Here is a 24,557-nt window from a genome sequence, read left to right on the forward strand (position 1 = left end):
GTAAGTTCCTAGTCCACGCCAGTGATGTTTGATTCGGACACGAAACTGTGAACTACGTAGAACCTTGAATTTAGTGAGCATGAAATCCTATATAAGGTCCGTGGAGCTCCCAAGGATCATCAAGGGACCCCTACTAAATGCAAAAAGAGGCCAATTCACTGTTTAGAGAAAAAAAGTAGCTCTTAGTAAAAGTCCACGAATGCCAGTTTGAACCTGAACCCCCCAGGGTAGGATAAACATGAACAGGTGTAATCAAAATGTGCCTTGGCCTGGTCTAACCAATCAGGATTCAAAGTTGTCTAGAGACTGCTGGACCAAGAAAATGTGACTATTGAGTGTGTGGAGTACATTGGAGAAGAATACATGAATCAAGCATGTAGAAAACACAGTAAGACTCATGTCTAACAAACATTGATTGGTAAACGGAAGAAAAATATGTTCCTTGTCTGACATGAGTGGTTCCTTGATGGAGCCCGGTGCAGGGCAGGAGTACTACTGGAGCAAGAGACTAGCAGAGAGTGTAGAGAGATGGACCTGGCAGAGTAACTGCCACACTCCCCGACTCATCATCAACCACATATTTCTACAGGGGTTACATTTGCATACCCTTCAGTCTGTGCACTGGTGGCACATTGAGCCCATGTGCAAAACGCACTTTTCATTTTCTGTTTGCACAAGTGCAGATCAGGGGAAAAAGCCTTTCTGAAGTTTGGCCTAGATGTCTTGTTGCATCGCATCACTGTTAACAGTTAAGAATGCTAAAACACTTCAATTTTGGAAGACTAATCGTCCATGTATAATTTAATTGGAAAACTGCATGGGAATCTGTGAGTCTTAATCATCATTTGCAGGCAAAATTGAAGGCGCTAATGTCGAGGTAATTGTCTGAGCTCAGCTGCACTGTAAAATCAATGCAGCAGTATCTGCACCAGTGCACTGTTACAACATTGCAATGTTAAGACTGTAAAATTGGATCTTAATTGGAAAAGCAATATATCTGAAAATGTGACATCTCAAGTTTTCTTTCCGGCTTCATCGGATTCCTGTGTGCTTGTATATGTTTTGCATTCACTGCCTGCTGTTGAAGACCTATTCGCTCTTTTCTTCAGCCCCTTACTTGTGACTGAATATCTTTCTTGTCTGTTTCACTTCCCTGCTCCCTATACAGTGGCTTTCATTTCCTATTTTTCTGTTTGTACTTCCTCAGAAGCATTTCTGCTTTACTTTGTTTGATTGGATGACCTGTATGCTTCCACATTTGACTTGATGGGATTATTTATTTGTTGTCTTTCACCACTCCTTGGGAGTACTGTTCATACTCCAAACCTAACTGCCCTCCATGGCCCACTCTTTTTTGTTAGGGTATGGCAGCTGCATAGTGTTACTGGGCTGCTGCTGCTTTTTTTCCATTTGTTCAAGCGACATTAATTCCTCATTCTCTTCCTTGGCTGCTCGCTTGTCCCTATTTTTCATGACTGCCTTCCCATATGTTATTCTTTACTATCCCGTTCTGAAATGGCCGCCTACCACATTGGCATAGTAAATTAAGAATAATATTTTGGTGGCAGCTGTTGTGCATGAGGACATAAACCTGTAATCATCTTGAAATTATTTTTGTTATACTTAAAAAAAATTCCAAGATAGCCGCTCATTCATGCTCATGCAAGTCAGCCATCATAAAAAAATATTTTTATGTCCCCCCCCCCCCCAAAAAATTCTAAGTTAACTGACTTTGCATCCACGTGTATGGGTGTCTATCTTGATATGGTTTTAGCGATTATCTGAAAACCGAGAAGCATTGGCAATGTCAATAGTTCTTCACCTGTATTTAAAAGGAGAGACCTTTTTGCTTTGCCAGTGCTTGTTCCTTAGTGGTGTCAGAAGGCGTCCCCATCCTCAAGTGATTACTAACTCGCCTTCAGTTCCAGGACCTTGCAAGCTAGCCACCTACATGGAAACTAAGAATCATTAAAGTTAAATATTCATAAATTTTCCTTTTTTTTAATGTGTATATATGTTATGCTCATGTACATTTAAACAGAAGAGTACGTAAATCACACAAGTGAGATCCCAGCGACATATTTGCAGATATAATTTTCAAGGCTCATTCTTTAAACCTGTCATGTGTTTATTATGTTAGGTGATGCATTTGTACTTTCAGCATACCAGGTCAGTAATAGGATGGTGCTCCTTAAAAAATTGGGTCAGCAGCGCCGATTACATGGCTTTGCTAAAAAAAAATCTAATGAAGTAGTGTGAAGTAACCTGGGAAAAAGCAGTCTTTATATGGAAATATCTTAAATTTAATTGATCAAAATTTTAACTGTTTGTATACCATTTCATGTTAGTCTCAGAATCCCCTTTTAAGTAAATATTATCTGAGCCGTCATTTTAAAAGATGTGTATATTTTGGGTATGTGAACTTTGACACTTGTATTTTTTGTAGGTCGAGCCTAGAGCAGCACATGCGATGCTTGCTCGACTTTAGTAAGGGGCTTTTCAAAGTGCAACCCGCTGACCACCAGCTTGCAGTTACGTGCACAGCATGCGCGCCTCGCTCCGCCTCTCAAATCATTGCTGCGCGCATCCCTCATGTGCTTACGTCATCGTGATTGCGATCACTTTCGTTTTCATGGCGATAACGTGCTAAGCACGCGAGGGATGCGCGCGCAGCAATGTCCCCTGAAAAGTACGGTCCCTCGTAGCTTATTTCCAGTGTCCTTGTTCTGTGACCGAGCCACATCCTAACCGTTGCTGCTTCTTTGGTCTTCTGCTCTGTTTGTGTCGTGTTTATGGTGTAAACAAGGGAACCTCAGCCTATCGTGTCTGGTGGTTGCTTTCTCCCCTGGTTTGGTAACATAATCTGTAATCGACTGCCTCAGCTCGCATGCGCCGCATGCTCCTGTTAAGTCCAGGCACAGAGAGCATCATCATCGCAGAGGGAAAGGAGAGCAGATGGTAGCCTCAGAAAATAAATGCACCAGTGAGCCTTAGCAGTGCACATGCACCCACCCCTGTGTGAACCTTAATACGCAGACAGCTCTTGGTATTTTGTACCCATCCGTTAAAGTGGTTTCAGATCCACTTCACAGAACCACCTACAATAGTACCTTTAAGGAAACAGACTTTTAAATGTTGCCTCACCCTCAGCGGCTGGCACCTTTCATTGACTGCGTCTGCATAGGCCACTTTCAATTGTTTGCCTCTGGCTGCTCTCCCTCCCATCCTGCCATCTTTCTGTTGCTCCATGGCTCTTTCCAGGTAGCGCAGCCGGAAGTTCTCTCACTCTAACTGCTGATGCATGAGTCGCAGGGCCCCTCGGCAGCTCTCCAGCTCGTGCTCCAAGTTTGGGCCAAGTGCAGATCCATTCATGGAGCAGAACATCTGAGGAACGCTCCTCCCAGCAGCTGCTTTTTCCTATCTTGTGTGGCCCTGCTGCCTCCTGACTGCCTGCTCTCTGTGCTATCTTGGGGGTGCCTGATCCCTTTACTCTCCCCCGTAGTCTTGGCCTTTCGTATCTCTCTGCCTCTCGCAGACTTCAAAGCTTCCCGCAGATTCCCTGTTTCTTGCTTATTTCCCTCCCCTCAGCCCCCATAGGACTGACAACAGGAGTTTCGCCGACAGCAGCCTGTGCCAGCTTCACAGGGAAGAAGTGGTCAGGGTTTACGCACAGGTTACCTAACTGTAACCCCCTTAACACTTCCAGCAAGGACAGCTTTACTGTAACCCCTCACCCAGACACAGGTACGGTAACTGGGTTTGTTTTTGTAATCCAATCCGGAACCAAATAACTTGTATCTTCTCCCCAGTTTCCAGTTAAAGTTGCAGAGGAGTAAAACAAAACCACATCCACAAGTATGTCTGCTGTGTGTGACTGGAATGAATGAACCCTTCTTGCCTGCCCGTGGACATTGGGTTATTGAGAGGCATTTCTGGCAAGGGGTGTGTGCATTTTTGGGGGCTAGAAACCCGCCACCCCCTCCCCCCACTCATGGTAGGGTGTCCAGGCGCTCAATTTGCTTGTATACAATTTTTTTCAACATGTGGGGTATCCTTATTTTTTTTTCTTTACCTTTAGCAAAAAATACATTTTCAGAGAGGGTCGTAGGTACACAGAGGGAGACACGTTCTAATGTGTTTTAGAACTGAATTAAGTAGCAGTCCCAAACAGACCTCAATTTACTTAAGACAGATAGTACTGTGTTTAAACGTAGCATTTAATTTCCTTTAGTGCTTATCTGTGCTTTCAATATTAATTAATGCTATCAGTTAAGTCATTCTTCAATCCTGGGCCGTACACATTGTAGTCCTACTTCTATGTGTTTGGAATGACTCATGGTTTGGGGCACCCTATCTCATGGCCATGTGGGTTTTTGCCTGTGGGCATTGGGCAGTTAGGAATAATACTTGCTGGCTCAGAGCACCACTTTTTTGTACCTCAAATGTGCCTGTCCAGGGCAGTTGAAGAAAGTTCTTCCTGAAAAATAGAAGGCTGCTAAAATAGATCATTAATCACCAATGTGCTCATTATGAGCAGCATGCTGGGTTCCTTCTTAGTTAGGACTATGCTTAATTTGTGTGGCAAGGTTTGTTCAGGAGTTACGCTGCTAGCTCACTGGCAGAAACCATTCCTAGCTAGGAACCTACCCTCTTTTGACATTGGTGAGGTTCCACTTTGGCCTAGCCATGAGTTTTGTTGTGTCTACTAAGCCCAACCCTTACTGGACAAAGCTCTGCTGTCTGTTGTGGACCCTGGAAGGCACCCTTCCTTGTCTGAATCCACCCCCCCCTGCCCCCGTGAGCGGTGGCAGTGAGCCTTTTCTGCCGGAGTAGCAGAGTTCAAAAGAGCTCACGTGGCAACTTTTCAAAATGCTGCACAGCAGCCACGCTGCCCTACAACATAGCTTAACCCCTTCCACGCTCATGACGAGCTGGGCTCGTCATGCAGTAGCCTACTCACACGCTCATGACGAGCCCAGCTCGTCATGAATAATGGGTTTTTGAAAATCCCAGCGCATGGTTGTAAATCTGCGAGCATCGATGCGGTTAAAGACATTGGCAAAGCCAATAACTCTAGTTAAACACTTATAAGGTCCCAAAGGCGAGACCTATTGGCTATGCCAATGCTTGTTTATTCTGGGTGCCAAAGCGTCTATGTTTCTCCCAGAGTGAGGAAGCATGTGGGACACAATGGCATGTAGTTAATATATTTTAGGTCAACACAAAGGTTTTGTGTATGTTTGCAATGTTATATACACAGAAATGCATGGTTCAGTTGAATAGGAGCCCATAAAACAAGATGTAAGCCACAAATGGTTAAAGAGTTGTGGCATTGTATTGGGTAAGGACGCCACGGTTGTGTGTCGCGGGGTTTCTTTTTTAAAGAACAGGTGTGTGGGAGAGGGATCCCTTTAGCACCGCTTCCCAGTTACAGTTGACTTCCTCATTGTTCATCTCTGGCGCTTTCGACACAAAGCATAAGGAAGAGCTCATTTGCGATTGCTTTCAGTAGTTCTACGTTTTGTCTGCAGTTGTAACTTGTGATGCGTGAAACCGATTTGCTGCCATTGAGAAACACGCTGTTACATGTTTTTTTAAACTCTTGGTCGTTTTGTGAAACATCTTCCTCTTTGTAGCAGTGATTTACATGAATCTCAAGCTGTCTATTGTTGTACGTGGATTTGATTTAGTGGTTTCCGATGCGTTTTTTTTCTTGAGAAGCAACTTTAGCAATCACTGAGTGGGACACTTGTTCTTTTAGAAGTGTATATAGAAATGACACAGTTCCCCTTTGTCAGCTTTCAGAATTGATTGGCAGCCGTTTTTTCCACGTAAAAAATTTCAGGCCAGTTGGATGGCCTCTCCTGTGAATTGCAAATATTGTGTGATATTTTTTGTACCATAAGGTCGGAACTTGCTGTGGCCTCTGTCCTTCGCCTCTTTTTGCTACGGCTGTCCTGTGTGGCCAGCACTTCGCGTGTTTAGTGCACAATGTCTCATGGTCAACACTGTCCATGATCAGTGTCCCTCCTGTGTAGCCAGTTCACTATTTATAATGATCTACTTGTGGTAGTATTTTTAAAGATAGCTCTATATTCTCTGTTTTGTTCTGCCATTCTTTATATTTGGCTTAATAAAAAAAAACGATTTTAGGTGAATTTCATCAAAGGAATAACTGTGCGAGACAACACAAGTGCCTAAAATCATAACTCCAAGCACAGTAGTATCTAATCGTAGCATAAAAGTTTCTAACACTCTGCAAAGAATAAGCAACGCTCCAAGTATACAGGATTCTGAGTGACACAAAATAGGAACTTCTGTACCTCCTGCTGAAAGGGTCACAAGCAAAGGGAAAAGAGGGCCTTGAAGGATTCATGACCATACACACCTTTGTCCAATATCACAAATAATGTCCACCAGAATCCCATTCCAAAAATGCCAGTTTCAAGAAGGAACAGCCCACAAATAAACCAGCCGATGGCACAAAGTGCCTATAAACATTGTATTCCAGGTACCAAAAGAACCGTGCACTATTGAACAACACGACTAGCTCCCGCTGTTACAGTGTGGCTCTTCCCAGCTGGGAAAGTACAGGCCCTGCCTCCACCAGTTCATTTATTTTTTCTTCATCTCACGAGAGTGCTTCAGAAGAGGTACCCATCACAAGAGAAGCACTTGTCAGACCAGTCTCTGTTCCCATTAACCCCCACCCTTCTCTCGATCAGGACAACTCTACTACAGACACCTCTACTTAGACACTGGGGATTCTTGCCTTATGACGCCTCAGTAATTGCAGTGTCTACATGGCTTTCTATCATTTCTGCCCCTCCACAACACACTGACAGTGGAGCCTCCATTACACAAACAGGGGCGCCGAACAAAAAAGTAATTTGGAATTTGGTGTATTGCCTGCAGTTTGCTCAGAATGTTAGTCCAGATATTTACTCAGATGCCATTAAATGATTGGGATTTATCAACATCATCTCAATTTGACTTCCAGGGATGCTAAAAGGCCTATAGGGTCGCACACCATCAATCTCCTAACCATTACCTCACAAGTTTTCCCTAGAACGACTGTTGCACTTTCTAAAATAGGTTCAGCTGTCCATCAAAAGTTGTGGAGGTTTAGCCAGAAAGCCTTGGTTGAGCCAGCAGATGTCTGCCGGTTCTGCTCTGGTTGTGTCACTCCTGCTGTGCCATACTTGTTGATGCTGTGGGAAGAACCCTAAAGGTTCTGGTACTCTGTAGCTCTTGTGTGGGATGTTATGCCAGGATCCCAACAAGTTCACTGACCACCTCCCAGGAGGTTTGACCATCTCCCTGGAAGCCATGCACACAGCATCTTGGTTTTCCACTCCACAAGTTGCGTGGGGGTAAGCTTTCACTACAATTTTCTGACATCCCACGGATATCTGTGGTTTGTTAGTGGGCTCGTTACCTACCCCACCCTTTCTCCATCCCCATCCCCATAAGGCAGTCCTGAGTGTCTCCCCTCATTGGGCTGTACCTGTTTTGTGTTTCAAGTAAAAGCTTGGCCTGCTGTTGCCCATGCTTCTACGTTATGTGCAGGGGTGGCGTCTCTATTATTGCGTAAGACCCCGCTCCCAGCCCCCGATGCAGGGATGAGTAATAGCCAAAAGTTGGTAGTGCGCATATCGGATTGGCCAGCTTTTTATTAATGGCCAGCCCGGCATGCGCACTTTAGACTTCTTCAAACCATGCTATGTTGGACAGCCGGAGGTAATGCACACAGGCCTAAGTTTCCTATAGAGCGCTGGGTTTGTCTGCTCCAACCAATCCTAACGCTGCTTTCCTGCTGTTTACTACCATAAACAGCATGAAAGAAGTGCAGTCATTGGTTAAGTTAGTTTGCCATGTGACCTCATCCTCGCAACCACCTGTGTGACTTATCTCTGCCAAGAGTGAACCATCCTGCCCTCCAGCGAACCAGAAACGAGGTCCAAGGTCGTAGAGAGCATGAAATACTAAGGAGGGCCAACCTTTTGCAGATTGAAAAGTGAGTGCCATGATCAGTATAGAAAATGTCTTGGAATTTGGTTGCTACTTTTGCTCGCTGATGGAGGGATGTGCGGATCAGCTTCAAGCTGTGGTTGAGCGGATTATTGACACTATGGCTGTTTTGTTTTGGGGCATCTGGGGGCATGAGCAATAGAGTACAGCTAATCACTGTGCGACTTTATTTTAAAGCCACACTGCGATTTCCCTTGTTTCCGTGACTGACTCACCTTCATCACCCAGTGTGTAGTCACACTCTCATGCTTTGCTCACGGGTCCATCACACTGCCCTACCACTTTCAAAAGTCACCAGCTGCCACTGGTTATGTGCCCACCATGCACATCTCCTGACTGAGCATTGCCTACTCATTTTGTATGAGTGGCGGTTGTGCTGCTGCTGCCTTTAATGTACACACTGTTGGGCACAATTTATATTCAGTCTTTGGGGGTGTGACTGGAGTCGTGCCCTGTGGATATCATGTTAATTCTGACCAAACAAATACCCTGTCCTTCTAACACAATATACTTCCAGCAATCAGGGTTGGTAGTTAGATTAAATTTCATGCTGGGCTTGGGGAGAGAAGACATACTATGTATGTATTTATTTATTAGTATTCTTCATAGGGAACCGGCACATAAGATTTGAAGACCGCTTCGGTGGAGAGGAAGAGTAGTAATATTGAATACAATCATCCCCTGATGTAGTCTAGAAAAGAAGAAAGCCCAGTTAAAGACTGGACTGTTCAGATATATGAAACTAGTTATGGCATAAACACGAAAGTGTGTGCTGCTGTGTGGGAGTTGACTGAAGTTAATTAGGCAGAATAATGGAGATTACCATTCCAACGCAGATAAGGGCTGTCAAAATAACCGCACGATGGAAAGTGATTAAAACGGTGGAGGAGGGTTAGAGAAAAAGCACTTGTAACAACAAAAGTGGGCAAAAACATTACGCAAATATTTTTATAAAGTCGTTGAATCATATATATTTAGAATACGCAGGCTCTCTGTAACAAACCCCATTTAAGTCTGCTAAGGCTGAAACCCTAACATTTTCCTCTGTTGGTGGTAGTAGTAGTGAAAGAGCTTGCAAGAGCGTGTGTTGTGTTTCTACAAAATGTGGCTAAATGGAGATAAACGTCGCCACCAATGTATTATTGTCCTTAAACATGAGCCTTCTATGCCTTTCTGTTGCTTGCTCATTCCACAAACCTGTTACAGTGGGTGGCGAGCCTGTCCCTATTACTAATTTCTGATTTGGCACCAACCCCATGTGTTTTTTATCCAGCGAATCCCGTTGTAGTTGGCATCTTGTTGCTACTGTTATCTGTGATTGTTCGTCTAGTGATGCCTGCAATTGAAAAGCACCAGCCTGCTGCTGCTAATATGATCATCTTCCACAGTCTTAGTGATTCATCAAGCACTATCATCATTCTGAAATGTAGAAACAAGGACTGGACTAGGTGGCTTATTTTGTTTTTGTGAAGTGATGGAAAAAGATACCGCCTTCTCGCAAAAACCATCCGAGCTATATTTTGTTTTAGGTCGAATCCTAACAGACAGTGCAGCTGTCTGGTTTGCTAAAGACTTCTTAGAGACACTCTGAAAGCATCCATGGGAAGGCATTCCACCACTTGCTTACCATTGGCCTTTCTGGCCTGTAACTCACATTCTCTGGATTTCTGTTTGCTGGCTTTATTTGTTTTAGGTTGTCTATCGTGAGATTGTCCATCCCAAAAATCAAAGCCTTTTCACATTACCCCTACTATTCTTCCACTAGTGCTCCTTCTGTAAACAGGCCTCTAAATCTTGTTCTTATCTTGTCAGATTTGCTGTGAATTCAAAGAAAGAGGTCAGATTCTGTCAGGCTCTGTCTTCCGAGGGAGTTTGGTGTTTACTTTTCTTTCTTTGACTTCAAAGTGAGAGGATTTATGTGACAATCGTGCTGGATTATGGGGATGTATTTTTTCTAGCAGACCATAACCTTCAAATGAACAGTGCAAGTATTTCTGGATATATCAGATTTAGGAAAGCGCAAATGAAGCACATTGATTAATTCTGAGGTCTGGTGGAAACAAATACTTTAATATGATCTAACAAATCAATATACTAGGTGATGCCATTTCCACACATAATAATTGTGTGCTGTATACGTGTATTAGTAAAACTGTATGTTGTGCAAATGTCTTGGTAATTTCAATTGAAAATGTGTTGTCTGCAATGCCTGTTTGCTACCCCACCATGCATATTCATTCCACTCTGTCACTGCACTCTGCATCATTCCACTCTACTCCGCTCTACTCTGCACCACTCTATGCCACTGCACTCTCTGCCACTCTATACCTCTGTACACTACACCACTGCACCCTATGCCACTGTAATCTACACTACTGCGCTGTGTCACTCTACTCGGCACCACACCACTCTGCACCACTGCACTCTACTATGCACCACTTACATTTATGCTCCTGCATGTTACGATGCTAAAAACCAAAAGCTTTTGGCTAGGCGAGACCTATTGGCTTTGCCAACATTTATTTTACTTTTTGTCCTGAGTGGATCCCTATTCCTACTGAAGGGAAGCCTCCAACGCCAATCAGGTTGTGCCTGTGCCTAGCATGGTCTTCCTTGTGTATTTTTTCTGTGTTTTCCTGCTCTTGTGGTCCACATTACTCTGTTATGATTGTTAACCTAACTTATCCGTAAGAGACTTTAACCCAAGTCTCAGCCCCATTTACCAGTCCTTTCTGTTATAAATCTGTTGGAAAAACAAGAGTGGTGGGTGGAATGCTTTTATTAACCTTAGCTTCTGGTAATTACTCAGTCCACATTCCGGCCATAGTTCTTTGCCCACCTTTTAGACAGAAATCAGTCATATGCAAATCATGCTTTGTCTTACACCAATAGAAATAGTCCAGCCTAAGCGGCCTGGCCAGTACACCTAAAGATGGGAATTCAAGCAACCACAGTTCAGGTTCAGCCTATTTAGTCCTCATCAGTGAGGTTTGTTTTGAGTCCAATGCCACAGTGAGCACACAATCCACATCTGGACATATTGTTGCACTTAGTTACTTCCACTTAGAAAAACAAAAAGTTGATGGGAGGTTTATCCCCTGTGTATTACTCTTACTTGGGCTTACCTCTTACCCCTGATTAGGCTTACTTGCTCCTTGACCCTCTGACTCCCTCTCCACAGTTTAGGCCTTGCCTACAGTAGCTAGGGCTTTGTGTCATCCCACAATCTATTATTGGTTGTCTTTCTTGTCAATCTACTTTGTTTTCTTCTTTGATGCCTTTCATTCTTCTTCTTGTGTTTGCCCCTCTCTTGCAGGTTAGCTCCTTTACCATACTTCTGATGGACTTGTATCCCTCCACAGCAGACAGTTATGCTTTAGAACTCAAGGGGAGTGTATGTGTTTTAATGCCTTCTTTCCTTTGTGCTGCTTCCTGTCTCACATTCCCGTCTCCACTGCTATCAGTTTTTCTCTTCGCAGCTTGTCTGTTGCTTCCCACAACCCATCCCATCCTGCTCTACTTTTTTCTTCCCATGCCCCTCACATCCTCCCTAGTTCCCTGCCACTTCGTGGCATTGACTCTTCCCCCACCCCCAGTGCTCCTCCAACCTTCTCCATTCGGTTTCCCCCCCTTTTTAGGTCTCACCTGGCGAAAGCAGTGCATGCGCTGCTCTCGCCAGAGAGGACCTTTTGGAATCAATTCTCCCTGTGGGCCCATGCACGCGCCTGCATGGACAGAGATGGCTGCTCTCGCCATCTGTCCAGAGCAGACAGCATAAGCGTGCCCGTCGGGACTGTGGACAGTCTGACACCATTTTGTTTGCATTTTGTCGTCATGACAACTAAGCTGCCGCTTCGCGTATGCAGCTTGTTTAAATTATGTGCATAATGGAAAACAGTAAATTACATGTTAAATAACCGTTTGTTCGCTCTCCTCCGTGTCAGCACCATTGTTCGAGGTTCATGTAAAGTACGGCGTGCACAGGATGAAACCGGGCAGGGCAGCTGCCACCAGAGACCGCCTGAGCGCTGGTTTAGTATTTTTACATTTGTCTATAGTGTTTATCCCATCTTTGAACTCCTCCTCGCTTCTGGCCACGGAGCTCGCAGTCTCTAGCTGGGCTGTAGATGAGGGTAAAATATTTTGTTAAGCTCACTTTATCCACCAGATGGCAGTGTACACCACACTTTACTTCGAGTTACTCTCCATGGCTATTTGGCTACTCCAGGCATACTTATGTCTTTGAAGGTGAGGACATTTCAGCGTCCGAAGAAAGCAGCGTAGGGAGCTTACTTATGTCAGTGGCATATTTCAGAATACCATTGTCTTTCCTGACTGCAAGATTGAGCCATTTACCAGGATGGCTGCATCAGCAACCCTTGGGTCCAGAAGCAGGGGAACTCTTTCTAGCCTTACATCTTTCAGGTGATTGTGCCAAGATAATATGGGTCCCTGTCCTGCGGCCACATGCTTCACTCTGTTCCGACCACTACATTTCAGGCACAAAAGGCCAGGTGGTTAATTTCCATTGGGCTGCAATTTTTTCTTTCTGAAATTAATGTCTCGTATATATTTTAAAGCCTTCTCCCTTTCTAACCCCAACCAACCTGATTTTGTGTTTCCGCCCAGATATTTAGTTTCTTCGCACAATCCCATCTCTTTCTACTAGGTACAGGTCACAACCTTTCCTGGCCGTGCACTCCCACAGGTGCATGAGCACAGCTCCTAACCTGTCAGCCATCACGTGGGTCCCTGCGTTGGATATATAGGATTCTGCTTGCCTATTCCATCAACGTATATTGGAGAGGACAGATGTTTGGAAGAGTCTTCAAGGAGTTTTTTCTGAAACCTATAAATTAGGGGGTGTCGAAAGCTGCATTGAGGATCGCTTTAGAACTGTGCGTTGAAGTCAGTGAGTACATAGAAGGAATCTGGTGACCTATCAAGATGTAGCTGTGCACTGTTGTGCACACTTCATCATATGGTGTACAAATTGCATTTGTGTTTCAGTATAAAAGAGTGATCAGTAATTTAGGAATATTTTAGTCTTCATAAAATATTTTTATTTGGGTCGCTAATTCATGCATCCTTTAAATAACTTCACATGTGGTGCGTTTCATTCCATACAAGGCGCTACATCGGGAGTGGGCGTACTGCGAGGGGGGGATAAGTGCTCTTTGTGTTATTGACAAAGGAGCTGCGGCAGTGCCAGATACCTGCGTGTGCACGTTTAACTCTGGGTAGCTCGCCCAAGTCTTACTACATATAAGCCTTTGAGTGTATGCCACAGGGCACTTTACTGATGCTTCCATAATATTACAAAAGAACGAAAAGAAAAGGCCAACAAGCATTAAAAATGCAATAGGTCTCGCCTTTCATTAAGTTAAAGCCATTTGCTTTGCTATACAATACCATTAGCAAAGCAAATGGCTTTACCTTAATCAAAGGCGAGACCTATTGCATTTTCAATGCTTGTAAAGAGCCTGGCACCTGCAATTTGCTGCTGTGTTGCTCCTTTCTCTATTGTGCACTTTCCTGCATGTCCCTTTTTTAGGTCGAGCTTTGGCAGTACACGCGCTGGTCTGCAAAACATGCTGTATTCAGGTATGGACTTGAAGCTCCGCCCACTCTCCGCTCCTATTTTTTATTGGCTTGTGTCATTGTCTTTTGTAAACTCTGGCTCTTCATTGGTCAATAGGCTTAGTAGTCCCTCCTTAGTACCACCTTGTCTCATCTTGTAACCTCCCATAAAGACTGGCCCTCTTACATGTGTTGTTACTCTGTAGGCTTTAATTGCAGCCTCCCAGCACTATTTTGTTTAAAATTGTTTTCACCTGCCTGCTGTTGCTGGCAGGGCACGCTCTCTCCTAACGCTTTAAAATGTTGTTTTATATCACTGCACGCCACAGTGGTGGCCTCGCCTCTGGTTTATTTACATCCCAGAACGCGAACGCATGTTTTTTCTTTATTCACCTTTTATTTTTGTTGTTTCCAAGGTCCCCATGCTGCTGTTGCACGTTAAGAGGCCACACCCCTTTCATCAGACTGGTCGATTCTAAAGAAATGGGCGCGGCCACCATTAATATGCAAGTGCTGTTTGGAGCACTTTTACCAAAAAAGCATTTGTTTTCCAAACAAAAGCTTTTTTGGTAAAAGCGCCTCATTCTGCACTTTCACCTTAATGGCTGCCGCACCCCTTTGTTTAGAAGCGGTTTGTCTAAAGAAAAGGGTGTGGCCTCTATTAACGTGCAAACTTGGCATGGGGTGCCTGGAAACAAAAAATATTTACAATGCAATAGGTCTCACATTTGTGGGAATTTAAGCTATTGTCATTTACAATGCCAATAGCTCAAACTCTCGTAAATGTGAGACCTATTCCATTTCAAATGCTTGTTATATGATGCTCCGAGATAGGCGTTCATCAACTTGAAACAGTAACATAAGTTTACCTTTCACGCAGCACTGCTAAGTTATAGTAAAGTGTCCGGGCCCAGGTGGATACTGTAATGTGTCCAAGAAGAAAATACTATTGTTATAGGAGAATCCTGTTTTTCTGGTTGGAAATGTGACGCCTTAATCTCAAGCCTTCTATAGCTAAAGCACTGCCGTACTCACAAGAGGACATTTGTTGCTTTGTACTGTTATCTGTAAGATGATTGCTTATTGGGGTAAGCGCTTGCTGCTGAGCTACTTTTGTAACCTGCAGGTGACAAGTTCGAACTCTGACAGTAATATCAGTCTTAATAGGTCGGTAACTATTATGGAGTTTAATATCTAGAACTGCTTTTATTTACAAAATGGAAACAACTATATTAGCTGCGTCTACACTGAAAAGAAGCATCTAGCAACAATGCACTTTGCACCCTTTGTAGATCATTTACCAGTGGTATTGGTATGCCTCTGCTTAACATACATCAGTTTCCTCAGCTTTAGTTGAGGGTTTAAAAGTATGACTTTGAGAATTTGGAGTCCGTTGTGAGAATACTTCAACATTTCTAATATATAATTGTACAAGTGCTTGGGAAAGACAGCATGACAAATAATCTCTGTCCTACCTTCATGTGATCTCTGTCCAGAGTACAGTTGTGTTATGTATGACGGGGAGAGGAGTTGGCCTAACTGCTAGGGCGGTCAACCTCGTATCTGGGGAACCGGGTTAGAGTCTCGGCAATGACGCTGAACATCCTGTGATTCTGGGCAAATTACTTAATTTCCTCATGCCTAACAAAAATGAATGTGTCCTCATGTAACGCAACTGGTGCTCTGTAAAGCGCTTTGATACCTTCGGGTCAAGTTTGCGCAATATAAAACTCCGTTAACAAAAATGACCTCATGTACTGCTTTTAAAAATCAGTAAAATGTACTTCATAAAAAAAAAAAAAATCTAGACTGATTATGATACCTCCTTTAGAAATCTAAGTATCAAGGCCAGTACTTTTGCAATGATTTTTAGCATCTTCAGCAATCATAGACATGGGCAATAAGAACAACACGGCAAATAACTTACATTTCCAACTTTCCTTACAGTGTCTTTTAGAAAACATATATTTTAAGGCCCTTCTTTGAGACCTGGATAATGCAAGCCTAAAGCCAGAAGACAGTGCCCACATCTCAAGATGATTGTCGCAGGATCTACCAACTGACTGTAGAATCCTCGATGAAAGCATAGGGACACTTGACCTTCCCCAATCTGATGCTTCAAGCCTCATCCCATTGGCCACCAACTTGCTGCCAGTGGCGACTCAGATGGAATATGCAGCAAAACGACTTTTGTCTGGCCAACCACTGACCCGACCCATTTTTTTTTTTTTAAACTTGTTTTTATTGGCATTTCGTTATCATAGCAGTACAGACCATGTAAGTAATCACATATGCAGAGAACGTGGGACAAAAAAGGAATTCCAAGGAGAAAAGGAAAAAGCGCTAGCATGTGAATTAACATCATGGGGATCATTGGAGTGGGTCTGCAGAGGCTGTACAGCGGTGTTGCCAAGTAACTGGAGGGACAGAACTCGGGGAGGGAGCATCTGGGCGTTTGCACAGGCATATCGAGAAGAGATGGGGGCAGAGCATTAGAGGGGTTAAAGACTCGTGCTTACAGTGAGCCAGGTTGTTAGAGGGCGGGAGTGTCATGTTGGAGTGGGCAGCGGGTCAAACGCCCCGGGGGTGGGGTAGAAGTGCGGGACTGCGGGTTACCAACGCCCGGCACTAGTCGGTGGTCAGGAGCTGCAGGCTCGTGGGGGGGGGGTCTGTCGGAGCGGGTGTAGTTGTAGGTGTGGGCGTGGCCAGGTCATCGTGGCGCGTCAGCTGTCGGAAACGATGCAATAGCATGGCCCATTCCATAGAGATGGGGTGTTTACGGGCGCCTTTAGCTTCCTCCTCTCGCAAGGCGTCTTCTTCCGCCGCCGCCCATTTACATACTGCCCCTGTCCATGCTGCCGTAGGGGGGCCCTCTAATGACCGCCAGTGCATAGCTATACATCTTTTCGTTAGTAGTAACGCTAGGGATACAAAGCGCTTGTGTGCTGGGAGCTGTTTAGGAATGTGGAAAATGCCCAACGCGCTGGATTCCCAGGTGTCTAGGGTTGTGAGGCCAGTGAGGTCTTTCAGTATGTCAGGTACCGTTCGCCATAGGGGGTGGAGGTCTGGGCAGCTCCAGAACATGTGACGGAAATCTGCATTTGGGGAGTGGCATCTGGGGCAGAGGAATCGAGTAGTGGGTTAAAATTTCTGTAGCCGCGCCGGCGTCAGATACGCCCCGTGTAATATGTAATATTGGATGTTTTTAAAACGGGCGTTCCTGGACGTACGTTTAGGGGCTTCAAGCGCCTTGATCCATTCCGAGTCGTGTAACGGGCGCCCGATGTCCTCTTCCCAGGTGGTGCGCAAGGACACTAGGGGGGCATTCGAGAGTTCTCGTATCGCCTTATATAACCAGGTGAACAAATGGCGTCCTGCACCCATGTGCAGGATTGTGTGCATAACTGGATGCGTGTCTGGTTCGCCGGTCTGAAGGTTGTGGTAAGGACGTAAACATTCGAGGAGCTGGCGATATCGGAGGAATTGACCGGGGGGGAGATCGAATTCGCTGACGAGTCGATCGAAAGATTTAATCCGACCCTCCTCAAAGAGCGATTCCATGTCCGTAATACCGCACCGTGTCCATTCGGCGAGCATGGGGGCCGAGAAGTATGAATCTGACCGGGGCCAGCCGATCAACGGGAGCAGCAGGGAATATGGGGTTGTCCTGGGAGATATCCGGTGGACCCGGAGCATACATTGACGCGCCACTGTAACCTGTAGAGGATACGTGCTCCGCGGTTTAGTGCCTGGAAGAAGAAGACGGGTGAGCTCCGGCGTCGTGATCTTACCCGTTGGGGTATTGGCCTCTTGTGTGTGCCGGTCCGCTGTCCAGTATGACAGCCATTGGAGCTGGGCCGCCAGAAAGTAGGACTCGAAGGATGGGGCTCCGAGGCCCCCTTGGGTGGTGGGGAGCTGAAGGGTTTTCAAGGCTACTCTGTGCCGGCTCGATCCCCAAGTGAGGGTACCTAGGAGGGAATTGAGGTCCTGGAAGAAGGACCTGGGCGGGACTACCGGCAAGTTAGTAAAATAATATAGGAGCCGGGGAAGCATTACCATTTTAGCCAGGGCAATGCGTCCTATCGGGGCCAGTGGGAGTCTGGTCCAGAAAGCAACAGTCGGTTGAAGGCCCGCAAGCGCTCTGCAGTGATTGCCCCCGAGGATGTCAGCGGGAGAATGGTAAAGTCGGATCCCTAGGTATCGGGGGGCATCTGTGGACCATGAGATCTTTTGCGTCCCCAGCCAGGTATCGCGGGGTGGCAGGTCCGGGTGAAAGGGATATACCGTGGATTTATCCCAATTTACTCGGAGGCCCGAGGCGTCCGCGAATTCGGTAAGTGCCATCCATATGGGAGTGAGGTCGGCCGTAATATCCCGGACATAGATGAGGAGGTCATCCGCGTACATAGAGACGCTGTGTGTGACTTCCGCAAGTGGGATGCCCCAGTCTAGACCTCCTTGGCGCAACCTGATCGCTAGTGGTTCGACTGTGAGGGCGAAGAGGAGAGGCGAGAGGGGGCACTCGTGCCTCGCCGGACCTCGAACGCCGCCGAGACGTGTCTCCCAATCCTGACCCGTGTGGACAGGTCGGTATAGAGGAGCCGCGTGTACGCCATAAGGACTGGGCCGATATTGAGGCGGTGGAGGACCGAGAAGAGGTACGGCCATTGGAGAGTGTCGAAAGCCTTCTCTAGGTCCAGGATGAGGCAGGCGGAGCGAGTATATCTGTCCCGTACCTGGTCCTGAACATGGAAGACGCGGCGGATGTTCTGTGAGGTGTTTCTCCCCGGGACAAAGCCGCACTGGTCCGGATGGACCAGCGGGCGTATGACCTGGGCGTATCTGTCTGCCAATACCTTCCCCAGGAGTTTACAGTCTGCAGACAGTAGAGTGATAGGGCGATATGAGCCCATAAGATGTGGGTCCCGGTGTGGTTTTAAAAAGGTTACGGTTACAATCCCGTAGGGAGCGGGGTAACACCCCCTGATCGAGGGCAGTCGCGAACACCTGTGTCAGGCGTGGGATCACTAGAGGGGAAAACGTCGAATAGTATTCTAGAGGGAAGCCGTCGAGACCCGGGGCTTTATTGCGAGACAGGGTCCGTAGCGCCTGAGTAATTTCTGAAGTCGCTATTTTGGCGTCGAGCGCGAGTTTGTCGGCATCCGAGATCGTGGGTAGCGGCAACAGGTCAAGGAAATGGGCGACAGACGACGTAGAGAGCGAGTTCGGGGCGCCGTACACCACGGTGTAATAGCGTTGGAACGCCAGAAGGATCTCCGCCTGGGAACGCACGAGCTCGCCTTCCGGGGTGACGATGTCCGTGATCGGTTTGGTTTCGGTGTCCTGTCGCGCCAGCCATGCGAGCATCGCACCCGTTTTGTCCCTGTCTCTATGGACTCTGGAGGCATAGGCCCGAAAGTTATATTTCCTAAGGTCTGCACAGGCAGCTTGGTAGGCTGACTTTGCTTCAGCTGTGAGCGCAGCGTGTTCCTCAGAGGGATCAACTTGTTTAGTGAGTGTAGCTAAGCGCTGTTCCGTGGTTGTGAGTGCCTGTTTCAGCGTGCGTCGGACCCCTGTGATTTGTTTGATGCATTCCCCCCGTGCCACTACCTTGAATGCGTCCCACTCTACTAGTGTCGAAGAAGCCGTATTCGTGTTGTGTGTGAAGTAGTCCTGTATGCTGCGTGTGTGCGAGTCTCGAAACACCTGATCCGTCGAGCATTCCCTAGGTAATCGCCAGGCAGTGACCGGTGGGTGTGGGGGGCGCCAGGTGAGTCGCAGTATGTGAGCGTCATGATCTGAGATGACCCGCCCCAGGTAGTCCGCAGAGACGACCGTAGGAAGGATCTGCGCTGAGCATAGGAACCTGTCAAGGCGGACCCGGAGGTTGTGAGGGACAGAGTGGAACGAATAAAGGCGGGCATGAGGATGTAGGTGTCGCCAAGCATCAGTGAGCTCCCAGTGCGTGGCCCAAGCTCGGAACAACTCTGATTGTCGGGGGGCTGGGGAGCGCGGAGGGGGAGGGTGCGATCGGTCCAGGGAGGGGTCAAGCTTACAATTGTAGTCGCCTCCCAAGATCCAGGGAATAGCAGTGAATTGGGCCAGGACTCCAGTGAGGTGATCCCAGAACTTGTCTTGCTCAGAATTAGGGGCGTATATGCTGCCTAGGAGGATCCCCTGATCGTCTAAAAGCCCTTCCAGTGGGGGTATCTGCCCTCCTTGTCCACCACCCGCTTAAGTTCCCGGAAGGGGGTGCCTGGCCTAACCCAGATTAAAGCGCCGCGCGCAAATGCCGAGTAGGTCGTGGCACAGTTCAATAACCGCTCGCAGGGCATCTCGTCGCTCTCGCATGATCTGCGTTAAATCAGGTGATCTCGAAGGGGATGATCCGTGGCTCTTGGAGGGGCTCGCTTGGGGGTGCTTCAAACCACGTCTCCTGGATCTCCGTGAGCGATTGTTCTGGTCTAGTTGGGCTCCCGCCTTGGGCAGTAGTGGGCAGTGGCGCTCAGCCCAATCGTGCACCTCCTCGGCGGTGATGAAGAAGATGGCCTTACCCTTGTGTAGGACCTTGAGGCGGGCTGGGAACAGCAAGGAGTATTGGACATCGTTTGCGCGGAGGCGCCTCTTGACCTCGAGAAATGTGGACCTCTGCTGCTGAACTCCTCGAGCATAGTCCGGGAACACCATGACATGTTGGTCCTCCACCTGCATGGGGCCTGCCGCCCGGGCCGCACGGAGCACCGCGTCGCGGTCACGGAAATGCAGGAACTTGGCCAACATGGGTCTAGGAGGGAAGCCTGGTCTCGGCTCCCGGGCGGGGACCCTGTGGGTTCGCTCAATGGAGAAGAACGCCGAGCGTTCCGTTTCGGGGGTGAAGGATCTGGTCCAGGACTCCATATAGGTCAGGGGGTCTGAGTTCTCAATTCCCTCCGGAAGGCCCAGGACGCGGATGTTACAGCGTCTCGACCGCCCTTCCAAATCGACTGTGCGCTCTTCCAGGGCCGCCACGCGATGCAGGACCTCCTGCAGATCCGTTCCCTGCGCCCTCACGGTGGGTCGTAGGACGGTCAGTATCTTCTCCCCCTCCGTCACTCTATCCGCCAGTTTGCGGTGATCGTCCTGGATCAGGCTGATGTCTGTCGAGAGGGTGCCCAAACGTTCCTCCATCGATAGTCTGGACATCTCTATGGCCGCTAGCACCTGGTCCAGATTTGCTGATAAGGTGGGGTCCGTTTGAGGCGCGTGGGTTTGCGACCAGGTCCAGGTGTGAGGCATATTCTCGGGGGCCGTTTCTGGGACGGCGGTCGCCTGTGTGCCCTTTGGTTTCCCCATGCCGACAGCAGGTGGGGCGCTGCGAGTCAATGAGGGAAGGGATAGGCGGGCTATTCGAAGAGGGAACCCTTGAGCAGATCCACGCCAGGGGAAGATGCGTGGACACAGCAGGTGCAGGGTGGCCAAGGACTAGCCCACCGGGTCTCGGGCTCTCGAGCGGTACAGTGCTCGCACTTGAGTGGTGGAGCAGGGGCGCGGGCTGCGGGGTCCCCCCGCTGGCTGTTCAGACCCTCCAGGTGTAAGCAGCAGAAGCGTGAGGGAGGCGCACGGTGAGCTGGGGCTCCATAAGTGCTGCTAGGAGCCTCTCGGACGTCATCCCTCTCAGAGGAGTGTGGGCGCCATGTTACGGTCAGGCACCACCGGGGAACAGGCGTCGGGTGGCCGTGGAGGGCGCCCCCGTCACGCAGGCAGTCTCCGCTTCGTGCCTACCTCTGGTGACGGGTGTAGCGATGCCGGTCGGCTCCGTGGACTGCCCGGTGTGGCCTCCGATGATCGGGACGCAGCAGGGGTGAGTCTCTGGAGTGGCGAGACGGCTCCTGTAGTCGAGGGGGTCGTTGTAGCGATGGGACACAGCAGCGCCCTACCTCCGCTGATCTCGCCGCCTGATCCGGGGAATCCACCGGCGGTCCCTCTACCGCTGCGCTGAGGGAGTCTCAGGGAGAGCAGTGTCTCTGGGTCGCGGCCGCTATCTTGGGTCGCGGCATGCGGCTCCGGCGGGAGCAAACACGGAGGAAATTCGCCCCATCCGACGACGGCAGAGCCACCGTGGTCGGCGCTCCAGGGTACAGGGGTGCTCCGGCCAGCAGTTTTGCGCAGAGGGGCCCACGGCGATCCTTGGGGCTAGAGGTATTGTTGGCCCGATCGCGGAGCCTCAACAAGAAACGGCCGCCATCGTGGCTTGCGTAGCCACGCCCCCCCACTGACCCGACCCATATGTGTTTATTCCAGCAAATCGCAGAGCTCTGCAAAACTGATCTTCAATACTTGCAAACCTAATGAAAAGGGGTCTCCACATCTTGGAGCCTCCGACCTCTTATCAAAAAAGCTATAACAGGCAGTAGTCATACATAACAAGAGTTTATTAAGCCAGGTCAGGAAAAAATAGGCCAAGGGACCTTTGTTTGTCTTTCCAAATGAAAACGAAGGACCACCTTTGAGAAGTCCATGTTTGATCTGTCTAAGGCTACTCGATTTGGCAGCCTGAACACCAGCATTATCATGAAAAATTACAATTTACTAGAGAGGCTTTTCAACAGCAAACTTTAATTAAAGCACCCATAGGTAAGACGCAGACTGTAACTGAGGTTAATTCCCTGTACTAAGAGGTGAGTTATACTTCTCATGGTGTGTTGTGCTTTGGGAATAGTGTGTTATGGAGGACAGTGATCGGGTGTGGAAGGCATTATCCAGCTGTCAGAACCCCTTCCAGAAGGATATAGGGCAAGCAGGGGCTACTGGGCCCCACCTGATGGTTGGGGCCTTTTACTCCTGATGTCCTAGGGCCCAGCCTTCTGTGAACTCTGCCCAACTGAGCCAAGTACCACTCCTTAAGCACTTGACTCTCAGTGGTAGCAACAGGTTGAGTAGCCCAGGGCTTTTGAGGGTGTGGTAGAGTGTCGAGTTAGTCGTAAGAACACAACTCAACATGCCCTCCAGCAACCTCAGTAAATCAGGCCCATCTCAATACTGATTTTTATTTAAAAAGAATAATTTATTACACAAGCAGTTCAAATCTATCACAGTGAAATAATCAACACAATCTTTGACAGAACCACGTCTACCTTAACTCTCCCACAGATGCAGAGGCTTCTGTTCACGACATATGTAGCAAGTGCCTAGAAGCCTTCTACAAAATTCTCACATGCGGAGTATTGTGCCTCAGTCTCCAAGTCTTAATGAGCCCCTGCCTGATGTGTCTTACCCAGACGGTAGCAACAATGGAACAGTCCCCTTCTCTTCTTCGGCGTGTGTTCCTGTGATTTCAGCATTGGATGTGCTATGGCCTGGTGTACCTTCAGCAATGGAGGAACCTTATCTGGTAGTGGAGGACACCTTGGTCATGGGTGGGCGGTCCAGTAGGCAGACGAGAGCCTCCTGATTTTGCAGAATTCTCCTCGGTAAGGAGATCCAGCATTTGGGCTCCTTGGGCCTGGAAGTGCACACTCTGGGTCATGGACAGAAGACCCGCAGTCAAGTGAACCACTCTCCTACCAGTTGAGGCTGGTGTGGGTTGGGGCGAGGGATGTTCCTGCAAGTTCACTTCATTCCTTTGGTGACGATCATGATGAAGCACTTAGGTAGTGATCCGTCGTCCAACGCCGACTGCCCCAATTGGTGCTAATGGGCGAGGGCTTATTATGGCCCCCAAAGGCCGTAAGATGGCCTACCAACTTTTGCAGCTTGCGCTGATGCTGGCCAGACGTAGATAGCCATCACCTGGATGGACCAGTGCACACCTGAGCTTGACCACTTGGCATAGGGATGTACAGGAGTCGTCATTAGCAGAGGAGGCAGACATGAAGATGAGTAGATGGGACGAGAAATTGGAGGATGACATCCATGCCTGATGAGACTTATGTGACACATTAGTGAATCCACACGTTGTAACAGACAACGGTGATAGCGACGCCACAGATGAGTGTAGATGCGGATTCACAGGAGGGGGAGGAGGAACCTAGATTTCAATGTGGTAAGATGTCGCACTTGTAGGATTGGAGAGGTCAGGTGCACACCTGGATGCCCCAGCAGAGCTCTATCAGTGTTACATGGTTCAATTAATACAGTTTCATGTATAGCAAGCCATATCTTCTTTATAGTACCCCTCCAGCTGCACTGTTTTATTGGTCTGATTTTCTTTTAAGAAACTGAAATTAAAGTGTATTTTTATTTTTATTTTAAAGAGACTGCTCTTCATTATAAAAAGCAAGTTGTTTTTATCAAGGAAGAGATCGGGGATTTTGGGTTTGTTTTGAAGCTGAGCATGCATTGATAAGCATGCCTTTACTTTTGGAATATCTTATTTTTGTAAAGTCTTCGATTGCTGCTGGATAGTGAAGGTGTTATCAGTTAATAAGGGTTTGGGTGTTGAGGAAACTGTGGCACTTAATCTGTTTTTAAAAGAAGAATATGTTTACATGGCTATTTCATGTGCAGGTATTGGCTTGGTTGCTCTACTCGGGTTGGGATGGACTCGGTCGTTGTGGGTATTATATTACTTTTTGTGGGCGAGTTTACATGCTTGAGTAGCATAGCTTCGATTTTTTTTTCTTCATTGAGGAGAATTATAGTTGCTGGAAAGTGTCATCATTAGGGATTTAAGACAGCAGTAGACTGTGTAGATTTGGCGGTCATTTTTTGAGATTGGATGCTTATGATAGTGTTGGTTGGATTGGAGTTGCGAGGTTTGATCACCGAAGTGCAGCAGTTCAATTGGGATGTGTGAGAAAGTGCCATCTTTCTTGCATGGTATGCCCCCTCTTTTTAGGGCTCGGACTCCTTCCCAGTGAAACTGGGAGGAGTTTCGAGAACTAATGTTAAAGGAGAAAAAAAGAAGTATCCTTAGGGCCTTGGAGAGAGAAATTCCACACATTCCTTAGCGTTTTCTGGCATCTGGT

The 24,557-nt window shown here is 47.6% G+C and overlaps 1 protein-coding gene across 2 annotated transcripts in view; it reads left to right on the top strand.

Moving 5' to 3' along the window:
• Positions 1 to 24,557, top strand: part of CARMIL1 (capping protein regulator and myosin 1 linker 1) — a 1,033,060-nt gene that overhangs the window by 187,214 nt on the left and 821,289 nt on the right. The gene's annotated exons all lie outside the window — the stretch shown is intronic.

The sequence above is a fragment of the Lissotriton helveticus genome, chromosome 4_1 (assembly GCF_964261635.1).
Source record: "Lissotriton helveticus chromosome 4_1, aLisHel1.1, whole genome shotgun sequence".
NCBI classification, from domain to species: Eukaryota; Metazoa; Chordata; class Amphibia; order Caudata; family Salamandridae; genus Lissotriton; species Lissotriton helveticus.